Consider the following 15,678-nt stretch of genomic DNA (forward strand, 5'->3'; position numbering starts at 1 on the left):
GTGGGGCTTCCTGCAGGTCCAGAAATTTGGTAGCAGAGTAGCAGCAATTCATGAAGCTACCACTCCGCACCATCACATTTCCAGGGGATACCCGTGGACTGGATGACATGGTCTTGCAGGCTGGATCTGGCCCATGGGCTGAAAATTGAGCACCACTATTCTAGAACACAGAGTTGTCCTCCACATAGGAACTTGCTCAACATTATGTTTGGCTGCAATATTATGCCAGCAAATAACAGCAATAAATAATTATATCCAGAAAGCTTAAAACCCCCATCAGGACCATCTCATAATTTTTGGATCTTTTGCTATCTCCTTAAATACTGCCTCATCCACCCCTTCTTCCTGACTCGGTGTTCTGTAAGAACCTCCCACCATAATATCACCATGGCACTTTTCCACCTTTATCTTCACCCAAATAGATGCAGAACAGCTACCTTCTACGGCTGTGCAAAATTTCTCTGGCTATTTCGTTTCAACATTGTTTGTACTCATTTTGAGCTTGAAACAGTGAAATTGAAATGAAACAAAGGGCTTCAAAACAGCCTCAAAACAAAATGAGGGCAGGACACAGTCTGGCAATAATAATAAAACAACTTTCTGGCAATAATAAGTGCCTATGCCCCAACACTACATGCTTCCAAAGAAGAAGACTCAGTTTTACAGCCAGCTGAGTGACACTCTAAGAAACATACCCAATAATTATAAGATTCTACTATTGGGTGACTTCAGTGTACAAACTGGACACGACTACACCACTTGGAACTAAGTCATGGGGAAATTCAGACATTGGTCTTTAAACCCGGAGAATCACTTCTAACACTCTGCCTGGAGTTTGACCTTCCTGTTACAAACACCTTTTTCAAAATGCCATTTATGGTTTATGAAGAGCTAATACCTGTCCAGTTCTGTCCACTGACAGTACCACCCTCCTGACTGAACACAGTATGATATTAGAAAGATGGGAAGAACATTTGCAACCCTCCTCCATTGTGATCCGTGGATTAAATAGTAGACTCAATTAAGCAAAGACCAGTTTGATATCAATTTGAAGATCCACCACTCTAGAGGAGGCTAAGAATGCGTTTATGGAATTGGCATGTGAAAAGGCAGCTGCAGCTGATGAAATCCCAGCTGAAGTGCTTAATGGTGGTCCTACACTGCACAAAGCTTTGTTAGACCTATTTACTTTCTCCTGGGCAAACAAGGCTTTACCCCAGGATTTCAAAGATGCTGAAATTGTAACAATCTACAAGTGCAAAGAAGACAGACATGACTGGGGCAATTATTGTGGCATTTTACTCCTCTCCATTGCTAGTAAGATCCTTGGTAAGCTGTTGCTGAAAAGGCTCTAGGCTATTGCAGATGATGTACTCCCTGAATCCCAGGGTGGTTTTCATTCATTATGCGGCACTGCCGACATAATATTTACCATACACCAGTTACAGGAGAGAGCTGCCAAACAACAAATGCCCTGTGTGTTGCAACTGTTGATTATAGTAAGGCATTTGACTCTGTTGGACGCTCTGTCTCTGGTGCCTTCTTGCAAAGTTTGGCTGCACAGACAAACTAATTAACCTCATAGGCTGCTTCCATGCAACATGCAGGCCCATGTATCAGTGGGTGCTCACTCATCTGATGCCTTTCCTGTAGTCCATGGGGTTAAACAGGGCTGTGTGCTTGCCCCTACATTATTTACTCTGGTTTTAGCTGGAGTGCTAGAAGTCGCTGCATGTACTACCATTACAGGTGTCACCCTAGCAACACAATTTGATGGCAGACTTCTATACCTCCTCTGATCCAAGGCCAAAAGCAAATCCCAACAAAGTGAAGTAAATGATCTAGTGTATGCTAGTGGCTCAGCGTTTATCACCCTTTCTGAGAATGACCGGCAACATTTACTGAATTCCATTGCCCATGTTGCATCCCTTTTTGGCCTCTGTATTAATGTAAAGAAAACTGAAGTCCTGTACCAGCCACCTTCTGGCAGAAAGCTATCATCTCCATCACCACCAGAAATAAAATTGAATGGCAGCCAATGAAATAACATCAAGTCCTTTTGCTATCTAGGTAGCACAGTTACCAATTACACCAGCATTGACAAAGAACTTTCAGCATGCTTGAAGTCAGCTGGCTCAGCTTTCGGTTGCCTACAGAAAAGACTGTGGACAAGATGGGGGGGTCAAAATGTCTACAAAATGCCAAGCTTACAGAGTTGTTGTGCTCCCTTGTATTCTACACTCATTAGAGACCTGCCCTCTTTATCGTCAGCATATCAAAAAACTTAACTACCTGCAACAATGCCACCAATGCATAATAACGGGAATTAAATAGTCTGACAAAATCACCAACAATGAAGTATTATGATTAGCTGCCATGACAAGTGTGGAAGCCATGCCAGCACAAAGGCAAATGAGCTGGGTTGGCCACATCATACATATGGACAACTAACTGCCTAAGACAGTTCTGTAAAGTGAATTTGAAAAAGGCAATGGGAAGGTTGGCCATCCCAAACTCTGCTAAAAGGACTTTATTAAGCAGGACATAGTCTCCCTGGCTGAACTAAATGTCCTGGGAGGATATGGCTCATGATTGGTGAGCTTGGCACTCTGCTATGAAGGAAGCAGAATGAGCAACAGAACACTGTTGTACTACCTTGGCCATCCATAGGAGAGAACATAGACACCAACTTGTTGTGGCGCGTTTCCTGAACCCTACAGGTGGAAACTGATTTCCAGTTTAGTAGTAATCATACTTGAATACAAGTGACAATCATTATTAATGCCATCGTGTATATATAGCTCCTAAAGTCTTGAGGAGTAAGTGCTATTTGTAATGTATTCCCAAAAATGATGACCAGACATGGATGTTAGGGATTTTATTGATCCACAAAAAGTTTGAGCCCCAGCTTGAGTCTACAGCTTGTTGAAAGCTTAAAATCTAGCAAAAACTTGACTACTGGCAGGATCTGAAATGGACCCATTAATTGTTCAAAATGATTTTTGAAAATGATTGGAGTGAAGAAGTGAGAAAGAAGGAGAGAGGAAAACAGCAAACAAGGGCTAAATAAAAAATGTGTAGTGAAAAATGATGGGAAAAGATACATATTTTTAAAATTGGGAAAAACTGAAAATAGACAATTTTAAGGAAATTTATGATTTTGTAAAAGCTCCATATTTCAAAACAGAACATTTTACTTCCAAACTTTTCAACTAGCTCTACTTTCACCTCCAAATGCTGCAACTGCCAAAGAAAGCCAAAGATGGAGAGGCAGAAAAATGAATTCTTGACATTTCAGCTTAGGCAACAAACATCCGTATAAAAATATGAAGTTATGAACCAGGCTGGAAGTTTCATCAGTTTGCTCTTTGTCTTTGTTCTTTGTGGAAGAAATTAGAAATATCAAATCCAAAAGACAATTTGCTGCTCTATTCTGGCTGACTGTGGCACAGAAAGGGCTTAGGGCCTGATCCAAAGCAAGTGGCCTAGCCTAGCCACGTAGTAGGATCAAAGTCATAGAGAAATATGCGGTGGTAATTGGAAAGACAACAGTGAGTTTGCATTAAGAATGGAGATAATGAAATGGAATAATGAAACAGGTGTAGGCAGAAACAAAGAGTTGATATTTGTAAAGAGACCTGAATATTTATGGCACTGCAACAGGGGTCTTCGGATCCGTGTCTTAACTAGGTTATGAGGAGGGAGGATTAAAAGATGATAAAAAAAAGTCAGCCTCTCTGTGATATAGACCTGTGCTATATCTGACAGTCAGCAGGCTGTTCCATCTGCCCAATTTGCAGCCCAACCCATGAATTGACACTATCAATGTACATTCGATTAAAATTGATTATCTCATTGGAAAACAGTAGCAGTTCTGAATAACAAGAGAAGTGGGTTCCAGCTGAGGAAACATCAGCAACAGGTGAGCAATGGTAGATTAGAGAGGCTAGTGTAGTTGCCTCCTCTTCTCACTGCAATCAGAATTTGCAGAAGCCGAGCTTTCATTTTTACAAACTATGAAGGTGGAGCTTTCAGTATGACCAAGGGTGACTGAGGGTAGAAACAGATGGTGCCTTTTGTCACCTTTGTGCTGCCATCAAGAATGTTATGGCAGCACAAAGCAATGGCAAACAGTCATCTATACCTTTAGTCACAGCACAGTGTGGCTGCAAGAAAAGGTAAATAAATTGTGCTGCTTCTTTGCAGCAGATATCTATTTGCTTTATGACATGAGAGCGTGGGCAGCCCAGACCTGCCCACACTCATTTGTAACACTGGGCAGGTGTTCTCTGGGTTTGAAGGACCCAGTCCTGTGTGGCCTAGTGATTCCTATGCAGTATTGACCCCCTTGAGCTGGGGGAGTGCATGCCTGACTTTCCTTGGTTGCCAGAGGCTTGTCTCTGGAAAGGAGTAAAGCCAGGATGCTCCAGTGCCATCCTAGGGCTGGGGCCACCAATCAGCTGATTGGCAGCCCCAGTCCTAGGACATCATACTGCACCAGAGTGTTCTGCATTTCCCTGCTTTGAGAGACACACCTCTGGGACTTCCAGAACACATCTCTGGAAGCAGGGAGAATTGGTGTTCCCTGCTTGCAAAGCTGTGTCCCTGACAACCTCCAGAAACCCCAGAGATTGCCAGGGGTGGAATCTCTGGAAGCAGGCAGCATGTCTCCCATTGTCCCACAAGATCAATGGGTGGGACAAAAGGTGATGTGTTTCACCTAATTCAACAGATCAGCTCTGCTGGGACGTATCTTGGCACTGCTGTTCTGCTTCATTTGGTGACATCATCTTCTAGCCAGAGACATGCAATTCCCATTTAATTTGATGGGATTTTGTGTCCTGCCACCCTTAGGTCATTTAATAAATCTCCTCCTAGAAGTCTAACCCTTACCTATAAAGCCAATATAACCCATATAATCCCTTCTCTGCTGCCTGTGTCTGTAGAGATGTTGAAACAGAAGCTTGGTTGCTTTGACCATTTTAGGGAACTTTTTAGGCATTGTTATAGGTCCATTACAGTTAATACTGGGTTCATCTATATGAGACATTTACTGCAAAATCGCTTAATTAGCTCCGCAGTAAAGTCTCAGCATCTACACATGCCACCCTATTAGGCCTCAGGAAACAAATTAACTCCTCCTCATGTTAGCACTTGTAAACACAATTACTATCCTGCAGCAGCTTTATTTAGTGTGCTGCAATGCACATATAGACACTGATTGGACTGGCTGGGGCACAAGGGTGCCTGCTGGCTAGCCCCACACTGGAGCACCTTTGTGCCCCAGCCAGCCCCTCTGCAGCACATTTAGCTGTGGGGAGCAGTCCTGGGCTGGCAGACTGGACTCCCAGGCCCCCTGTCAGCTGGGGCTGCTCTGACCTGGCTCAACATACTGCGGTCCCAGGTGCACATGTAAATGTGGTGCCCAGGAGCAATAAACTCTGGCACAAAGCCTAATACAAATAGGATCCTAATCCATGAGCATGATGTAGTAGCAAAATCACTGGCAACTGGGGCACCCCACATAGCCCAGTCGCCAGTGATTTTGCTACTACATCATGCTCATGGATTAGGATCTTATTGTATTAGGCTTTCCACATCTGCACCAAAATGATGGTCCTTACTTCAGAGAGTTTACAGTCCAAAGGATTAAGCCTTCTTTGGAGTGTTATTCTTCCTTTGTTACAGAAAAAATCTTTAAAACATGTTAAGATTGATTTGTTGTTAGTGTCTTAAATCAAGTTTTAACTTACCTTTCAAAGCTTGGCAAATTTCAGTGGACTTTGCAGAGCATCCCTATCCTTTTTATTCTTCAAGTCTACAAAATTGCCTTTCAAAAGACTGCCTTTTTCTTTCCCTGCAGACAAGAAATTTTGCTCTGTTGTCCACATGATTCTTGGTTTTGGCTGGAATTTTTATAGTCTGCCAACATGGTTTATAATTTACAAAGGGATTGTTTGCAGTTTGGCCAGAATACATTTTTAATTATATTATTTTGAGAAGGGAAATAATTATTTGTTTGTCAGCATGGCTTTTTAGTTCAAACCTGAAAGTTTTGTTGTGTTCTATCTGCTTATTTTTATTTAATTTCATTTGTTTGTTTCCCCCCCTTGTCTTTGTTTTAAAATGAGAACAAGTTTAGCTTGCCAGTGGGCTTTTTCATTTTAAAAGAGATGCTGGCTATTGCCAACATGTTTGCTCATTTAACATTTGGAAGGCCAGACCGATAGAAAATGGAATAGGCGCTTAACACAACAGCTAGCATCTAACATATGATGCCATGTCTGAAACATAGGATATCATGCAGTTCACTGGCTTTTATGAAGATGCATCTGATTTACATATTAATCTGCATGCTCTCCCCTCCCCACACTGAAGAGATGAATGCTTGGCAGCTCTGAAAATCAGACCCCGGTGGTGGAGTCTAGGGCACTTTGGAAGTTAATGGCAAAACTCCCATCAACTTCAACAAGGCCAGAATTTAACCATACGTCTCTAATTGAAGGTGCCTAAAAATAGAAGCCAACAGGATTACAAGCCATTTTTGAACCTATATATTTGAATTAACTCCTTGGCTCTCTTTGCTACTAGACTGCAGGAGGCAAGAGCTCAGAGGCTGGTGCTGCTATCAATACTGAGAATTCAGATTCTATCCCACCTTGCCCCCTACATTCTGTAACAGCGAGGGCCAATTCCTGAATATATGCCTAGGCAACAGCCTACATACCTGGGCAATCACTACAAATCAATCACTAGGGGTGTACAAAATGGGCCATATTTCATTTGGATTTGGATTCGGCTCGAATCAGGACAGTGATTTGATTAATTGATTCAGATCACTGTCCTGATTCGATTTGGCTGAATCTGAATCTGAAGATTTGATGCTGCTTCGGAGAATCAGCGATTCGACCATAGACACAGCTTTAGATGTTTTTTCTACATACGTCAAGGTACCAGGTGTGGCTCATGAACTCTGCCATGGTAGGGTGGATGGAGCATTCCACAAAACTGTGGGGGGGGGCCCATGTGCTCAGCAGTGAGGCCAGAAGTCTGCCAGGGAGCATACCATGGCCCACCCTGTACCCCTGGCTCAGTGATCAGCCACGGGAGGGACCCTGAGTGCCACCCCAGACCCAGGAGGCACCAGTCGCCAAGTCGGGGAGGCACGAGGGTCTCCCCAAGCATGTTCCCTGGCAGACCCAGAAGTGGACCAGAAGTGCTTCAGGTCCACTTCCAGGTCTTCTGCTGAGTGCACTGGGCACCCCCCTGCACTCCTGTGGGACACTCCATCTACCCCACCATTGCAGCATTCACGAGCCACCTGCTACCTAGAGGTATGTAGAAAAACATTTAAAGCTGTCTCTATGTCCAAATTGCCAAATCTCTCTGAATCTCTCTAAATAGACTTGGAGGATTTTGGTTTGATTCAGAAAGATTAAAGGGTCTGCTAATTCGATTTGGATTTGGAGATTCGGCCACTGAATTGGGCCAAATCTCCACCGGATCGAATCAGTGACCAAAGCTTCGCACAGCCCTCCAAACTGTCAGCTCTTCACAGTTTTCCTAGGACTTTGGCCTTATCCTTGCAGGCACAGCCCTAACGAGGATGAAGCAAGCTGGAAGTGGCTATATTAGCAGTTGGAGCTTGGCCACTTGGACCAGTGTATTGCCTCCTACATTCCTGGCATTTCTTACAAAGAGCCAAGCCCAAATAAACGTTTTGTAAAAACCCACAAACATGAGGCCTTGCTACATATGCACACTCCTGCCCTGACTGTCTTCTAGTAGCTTCCACAACCAGAGAACTCAGTGAGCACCTTCGTGGACTCTCTTGCTATTACAAAAGTTAATATTCTGTATTAGTATGCTATAACTAGATAGTTTTCTTGGCATTCCTTCAAAGATGTTGCTGCTTTTTTCAGTCAAGCAGTCTGGAAGAACTAAGTACTGTGAGCTTACTCTATTGGCTTTGTCCTGTATTTCAGGGTTATTTATTTATCTCTCTGTAGTGCTGAGAGGCATAAAGTTATGATGGGCCTGATCCTCAGCTAGCATCAAGCAGTACCATTCAAGTCAGCAGAGCTGCCTGCTCTATACCTGCCAATGATCTTGCTTTTCATGTCCCTAGAGCATGTAGACTCTTTGATTGAGAGGCCTGACACTATATAATGACTAGTATTACTATTAACATATGTCAGAAGAAGATATGGAAGAGCAAGAGGAGAGATGCATGATAGCTGTCCCCCCATCCCCCACCCTAGACTGCTATTAACTAACTGTTTTTTTCAAGGGCTGGGGCAGAGGGACTTCTCCCTCAATATCCCTGCAGGTCCCAGGAGCCTATTAAGTCATTACATAGCAGGAGCTCAGTAAACATTATCTCCCTTAGTTCCTGGGAAGAAGCTGCTGCTTTGCAGGCCTTGAGCATCTCTGTTTAGCTATGTAGCAGCTCAACAAAGCAGGGAGTGCTGGAGGGATGGCCTGGTAGGAATAATGGCGATCACTTAAGAGGCCAGTAGATGCTTGTCTGAGCCTTGAGTCAGGTAGGAAGCTCAGGAATCCTAGAGCTAAGGGCTGCCAGTAATAGAAACAACAAAGGTAATGTTTCCAAGCAACAGCTTGTAAACTCTAAAGCAATAGGCTATTAGCTTTTCAGCTCAGCTGCAGACATCAATCAAGCCAGCATCCCAGGAGCAAAGGAGCTGTGGGCAGACAAAATATATTCAGCTTTTTTCTAAGAAAATATTTACCTGCTAAAATGCCACCTCTCTCTTTGATCTGTGTTCCAGGTTTGGATTCTTTGTAGGTAAGGACAGAGATGTGCCAGAGGCAGGACATCCCTTTACTGCAGCCAGCACGAGGTCAGTTGCATGCAAACATAGCTCTGCTGGCTCTCCACTGCTTAGATTCCTTTTTTGTGTCTCTGTGACAAAGTATTTAGCAGAATTTGCAGATTCACTGGAATCTAATAGACTGTGCTGGGAGCGCTTCTGCTGCAGTCTCAAACTTGTGACTTCTGGGCTGTCAACTGTGCACATTAGCCAACCCAGGTCTAATTAGCTCCACAGTAAAGTCTCAGCATCTACACATGCCACCCTAGGATGGCACTGGAGCATTAGTGCTCAGGTGATAATAGTAGGATTAAAGGATATTTCTTGTCTTCCAAATTAGCCACAATGGATGAACTGCAGACTATAGCCACTTGGCTAAAATGGTAATTTAGCGAGCTTGAAAGGCTTGACTGAATCTTAGGGAAGTGTGCACCGATAGCCAGTATGGATACTAAGAGATGCCCTCAAGCATCTCAAACCACAGGCCATTCCTGTCTACATCAGTACCTTGTAGCCCATTCTAAAGCCATCTCCATTGTGTTTCCTGTTTGCCCTTATAGTAAAAGCTCACTACTCTCCTCTTTGTTTATTCTAATTATGGGCAGTAGAGGAGAGGTGCAGAGGGGCTAGGAGCCACGAACAGGGAACTGTGGAATTGCTGCTAAAGGACTTCTGGCTCTTGAGGTCTGTACACTTGGGTAAGTTCCAAGCACAATGTGGGGAGGGGCAGCTGTGAAGATGAGTGGGGACAGAATTGACCAAAAACAATTCATCAGCACTCCTAGAATTAGTCTGGACAGGTACAGGCATTGAGCATGGGCTCAAGGATAGCCTTAAGGTAAACCTATCAAGCAGTGTGCACATTGCAATTAGTAAAACATGGACCCAGAAACTGTGGAATTCTTTACGTGAAATGATCTTATGTTTTACTACCAGCCATAATTTTCTTTTCTTTGCCTCTTCTTAGAAAGCATACAACAAGCACTTGTACATGATGGTTAGTTTGGGATGATCCTGCCTGGAGTAGGGGTTTGGATTAGGTGACTGCCTCACAGCCCTTCCAGATGTACTTTTCTATGATTCTGTGACAAAGACAATAGGCACATTTTATCCCGTCATCTTCCTAATCCAAACTCCAAACTAAATTTCATCAACATTTAAAGAATTAAATAAAAGTTTTCAAGAATAATTTAAAAACTAAATCAAATTTCCTTGTTTCAACATGTCTTTATTTTGAATAAAAAGAACAGAATTTGCATTTCAACAGAATCAATAACCATTTCACAAAAATTTTCTAACTTTCAACATTTTTGTTTAATGTTAGAATTAACATGAGATCAAGGTATAGAAAAATATTCTGAAATTGCCATTTAATTTTTCAATAAGTTGTACTCCGTAGTCAAGGATATAACTTTGAATTTAAAGTAATGTCAATGATAGAGAATTTTCGCACTAGGGCCTTGTCTATATTTAATATTTCATTCATTAAAATAAATCAGTTTTTTTACTCTCCCTGTATAAACACTCAATATGATTTTAAAAGATTTATAGTAATAAAACTTCATTCAATAACAAACCGAGTTATAGGAAAATGATATACTGAGTTAAAATAAATCCATATAAACTGTATTTAAATTGAATTAAATGTCTCCACATCGGTTTTGCACCAGCTTACTAAATCAATTTAAAATTACACCTTCATTTAAACAGGTGCAACTTTGAATATAGAATGTCCTGTGTTTCTTCTGCTGTTTTCAGAGGTGGATTTGGGGTGTGTGATGGGCATGTCTACATGAGGTGTGTTTATGTGCATTAGCCTAATTTTGGGCATTTATACTTTTTTGTTCTGTGATGTGCCAGAGATCCACTGCTTCGGAGCAAACTTGATTAATCAAGTCTGCTCTGCATGTGGGCTGGGGTGAATTGCACTGTACTACGTGCAGTTGTATAAGCAGTGAAATGCACATCAGCATGCAAAAAATAGTGGCGGTACACTTTTGAACTAAAGCACCTCTGATATGTTTTAGTTCAAAAGCGTACCACCACCATTTTCTCAGCACTGATGCACATTTAGCCACTTATACAACTGCAAGCGTCAGAGTGCTGGGTGATTTTCAAAGCGCCTGGTGCTGCGGCATTTCAATGTACAAAAATGCCCTTAATGTTCCATCTACATGTGTGTATCCATAATACGGATTTAAATGGCAAAATTAGGCATGATTAGTTAAAACACATTAACGCATGTGTAGATACCACCCAGCACTAACTTTATTGCTGGGTCTTCCCGGCCACTAGGGGTACATGGCAGGGCTGCAAGGGACTTGGCACTAAATTTAGTGCACTAACATTAGAGCCAAGTCCCTGCATGTGTAGATACCTGCCAAAAATTGCTTTTTTATGCCTGTTATGTCTTGGATAAAACTCAGTCTTTGGGCAATGAACAATTTTAGGATGGATTCAATGAAACATGATATTTCTTCCATTAGGCTTCCATGGTTGGAAATGATAGGTCTGCTGGGGTTTCCTTGTGTGTGGATTTCAGGGAGCAGGTAAAAAGTCCCTGGACTGGATAGTGGAGGGATCAGGGTCTGAAGTTTTTCTTGTAGTTTAGATGGAAATGATGTGATGGTGGTTTTGAGTTTTGAGTTGAAAAGGACAGTTGGATTTTTTTTTGTTGTTTTATAGTAGATAGTGACACAGAGTTGTCTTTTGGCTTCTTTTAAGTAGATAATAGTTAAGGATAATTACAGCTCCTTCTTTATCTGCTGGTTTAATTACTATTTGGTGGTTGGATCTTAGAGATTCTATGGCCCTTCTTTCTGAGAGGGAGAGGTTGTTATGCTAGTGTTTGTTGTTGAGTATTTCATTGTTCATTCTTTTTCTAATCGATGTTGTCACCTGATGAATTCGTGTTGAAAGTGGATTCCTTTTGGTTGTGGAAATATTCCTTCAGATGGAGGCATCGAAAAAATTCTTCTAGTTCTCCACATTTTAGTAGTTTATTTAGGTGTTTTTCTGGACAGAAATTGAGGCCTTTGGAAAGGACAGTTTTATCCAAGACACAACAGACTTCCTGCAAAAAACTCAGAAACATAGACTACCTTCCCAGCAATATTCTCCTTCATCCTCATACACAACAACTTCAGTTTCAACAACCAACACTTCCTCCAAACCATGGGCACAGTTATGGGCACCAAACTGGCTCCACAATATCCCAACCTTTTTTATGGCCCACCTGGAAGAAGAATTCCTCAAGAACTGCACCATCAAATACATGCTATACCTGAGATACATAGATGGCATCTTCATCATTTGGAAAGAAACCCTGCTGCCTCTTATTCACTTCCACCAAAAAATCAACAATCATCACCCCTCCATCAGACTATCACTTGAATACCCTAACACCAGTATTTCCTTTTTGGATACCATGATCAATATCCAAAATGATAAAATACAAACCACCATATACAAGAAACCCACGGACCAACATACATATCTACACAGAACCAGCAATCATCTTTAACACACCAAGAAAGCCTAGCTCTCAGATACCACTGAATTTGCACTGAGGAGAACACCTGTGATTACTATCTCACAAACCTCAAAAGGACCTTCACCCAACAAGGACACTCCTCCAGAGAGACACATAGCCTTTTTGAAAGAGCCACCCAGATACCATGTGAAGAATTCCTATAGTACAAAAAGAAAACCCCCACAAATCACACACCACTAGTTATGACATATCACCCTTCCCTGGCACCTACACAGAAAATCTTCAAACAATTGCAGCCCATACTAGAAGAAGACCCAATTCTTAAAGAGATCTTTCCAGAACCACCCATCCTAGCCTTTAAACAAGCACCCAACCTTGCTAACCTCATCACCAGAAGCAAACTCCCTATGACTCAAACCATACCGAATGGATCCAGACCATGCTAGGACAAGAAATGTAAAATCTGCCAACACATCTCCACCACCTCCACTATAACTACCCCCCACACCAGAACCATCACCATTCCTGGATCTTACAGCTGCACCTCCAGAAATATTATGTATGTCATCCAGTGCAACAAATGGCCTGAGGGAAAATATTTTGGAGAAACCAAACAACAATGGCATACCAGAATGAATGCACACAAAAAATCTATCAACGACAAGAATACCCAACTACCTGTGGGGGCACACCTCCCACAGGACAATCATTCCCTCTCCAATCTCTCAGTTCTACTCCTCAAAGGGAACTTACAAAACACATTTTGCAGCCAAGCCTATGAACTTCATAAATCTACTGGATACAAAAAAAATCATGGACTCAATACAGACATTGGATTTATGACACATCATAACCTGCTTGACATCTGATTCACCAGGTACCTGCCAGACCTGACATCTTACACTTCTCTTTTCCCCACTTCCTCTTGTGGTGGTGGGACCAGAAGTGCAGGGGGAAAGACCCCGACACTCCCAGAGGAAGGCCCAGGGACTGCGGTGCCACACAAAACTTACCTGAGAGGCAGGAATGGACAGAGAAGGAGCCGCATGAGCCGGCACTGCACCGGCTCTTCAAGCAGCTGTTGATTAAGCTGGGCAGTGGCCAGGAAATGACGTCAGCAGGGACCACTGCCATGGGAGATTTAAAAACCCTGGTAGAAGCCGGGTGCAGCGGGGGGGGAGCCAGTAGGTGAGATGCTGGGCACACCGAGATTCCACGTGCCAGATTAGACAGCCCCCATGACTCTGCCCTGCCACGAATGGGTGAGGGCAAGAGTTGGAAGCCGTCCAAGGCTTTGCAAACCTTGGCCCCTGAGATAGAGGTTCGTGGTTGGCAGTTCCTGACAGAAGACATGACCGGCCTAACTGACCCCAGCCCTAGGTATGTATCTTAAACCCAGGGCCAGTGTAGGGACAGAGGTGGACCAAGGAGAAAGAGAGGTGGGCAGGCTGAACTTCCAAGCCTGTGCTCCCAACCATGGTCGAGGAGGTGGAGGCTCCTCAGGGCAGTAGACGAGCCTAAGCCCAGAGTTGATGTGGTAACATGAAGAGCCACACGATTGGCGAGTGGAAAGGGTCTAGGGGAGGCAGAGCCCCAGAAGCAACTGCGGTGAGCCAGTGCATATCCTGTCTCCAGTTCGGGGAAAAGGAACACCACTGAACCTCTCCTTTCAGTTGTAATTACATCAAGTTGTGGCAGATGAGTCAGGACCCCAGACCACGGAGTGGGAGCATATTCACAACACTAGCAGGGGGTGCCACACCTCTCCTCTCCTCCCCTCCCCTCCCCTCCTTTTCTGCCCTTTGTCTTCCTAATTTCCAGCTATTTACTTTTTCACAGTTAGCTTCTTTTCTACCTTGAAAATCTACTACTGTAGAGTCTCCCTTACTCACCTTTGGCTTCTCCCTCACCTCATTTTTCCCCTCCCTTCTTTGCTCTACCTTTTGTTTTCCTAATTTCCATCTATTTACATTCTCACGGACATCCTTTCACATTTGTAGCATCTTTCATTCCTTGGAGTCTCAGAACAGCAGAGACTTCCTATGCCTGAAGAAAGGTGATTGAACCCAAAAGCTTGCAAAATACTTTTTTCCAGCTACTCAGCTGCTCTAAAAAAATATATCACATCTACCCAAAGAACCTTACCTGCCATTAAGCTAGTGTGCATTAAAATTAGGTGTGCCTAAATGCATGTGTAGACATGCCCAGAATATCATATTCAAAAGAAGGGAATGAGCTGACTATAAGAGAGATGGTGAAACTGTAAAAAGTCTGAGTCAATAATATAAAATGGAGATCTTTTTGATTCAGTCTACTCCTTTATGATAATCTTGGCTGATACTTGAGAGTGAACTGAAATTAATTCATTTTTTTAAGTTAATACCTCATAAAAATGTAGTTATGTCTGATCTTCAGATAGAGTAGCTTTATTATCAACAATAAGACTAAATTATTACAGCAACTAATAGTTGAATTTTTTACCATCATTCAATGATTACTTTACTAACCTATTGCAAAAGATATGGAGACTGTTTCTTCACTTGTGCTATCATTTATTCCTATGTAAAATGGGTATAAAATGTTACCATTTTGATTTGGTAGCATTTTTTGTTATCACATGAACATGAATCCAAAGAACTAAGCCTTCTGTTTCCAACTGCAGTACTGAAAGCTGGTGAAATTAGTAGCCATCTTCATGGCACTTATCTGTAGCATATGTTTAAGAAACTATTAAACTGTGAACTAAGACTGTTAAGAAGCAGATTGAAAATGCACTTCCTGTTACATGTTTTCCTGTCTTGCAAGCCCTGTGTGGACAGTTAGCCAAGCAGAACTAACAACTCTCAGTGTTTGAGAGTGAGAAGTTGATAGGAACCAACTGGGTGAAAGCTGGGCAACCTTGGGAACAACTGTTTTCTCAAATTTCCCCCAATTTTCATTGTATATGGTTCTGATCTATTTAAGATGACTATCTGCCCTTCCCACCCCCAGTGTATATGGTATCTGCAATGTAGGGTATTGCTCTTATCTCCATTGTGCTGATGTGGAACTGAGGCACAGAGGCATAAATGTATTTGTGTTTCTGAGTCCCGTTGAAATCAAATCACTTCACTACATTCTGTCCTACCTGCTGGTACAGAAGGATTCTCTGGCACAGCAGGGACTCAAAACCCAATTCTAGCTGACTGCTGTAAGCTGGACTGTTCTTTTCCTTGTACCCATGACTTTAATTTTATTCGTTTTTATAGCATTTTGAGAGTCTGCAAATGATTCTCATGGAAGGATGCAAACCTCAAGGAAATGCTGGCAGGGCATTCTCTGGACAGCCATTTCACCTGAAATGCCAGTGTTATG

The 15,678-nt window shown here is 42.6% G+C and overlaps 1 pseudogene; it reads left to right on the top strand.

Annotated features, from left to right (window-relative positions):
• Window positions 1–11,957: 11,957 nt before the first annotated feature.
• LOC149868703 (uncharacterized) lies at window positions 11,958–13,193 on the top strand (annotated as a pseudogene).
• The last annotated feature ends 2,485 nt before the right edge of the window (window positions 13,194–15,678 follow it).

This window comes from Crocodylus siamensis, chromosome 3 (genome assembly GCF_052110815.1).
Source record: "Crocodylus siamensis isolate JL-2025a chromosome 3, ASM5211081v1, whole genome shotgun sequence".
NCBI lineage: Eukaryota > Metazoa > Chordata > Crocodylia > Crocodylidae > Crocodylus > Crocodylus siamensis.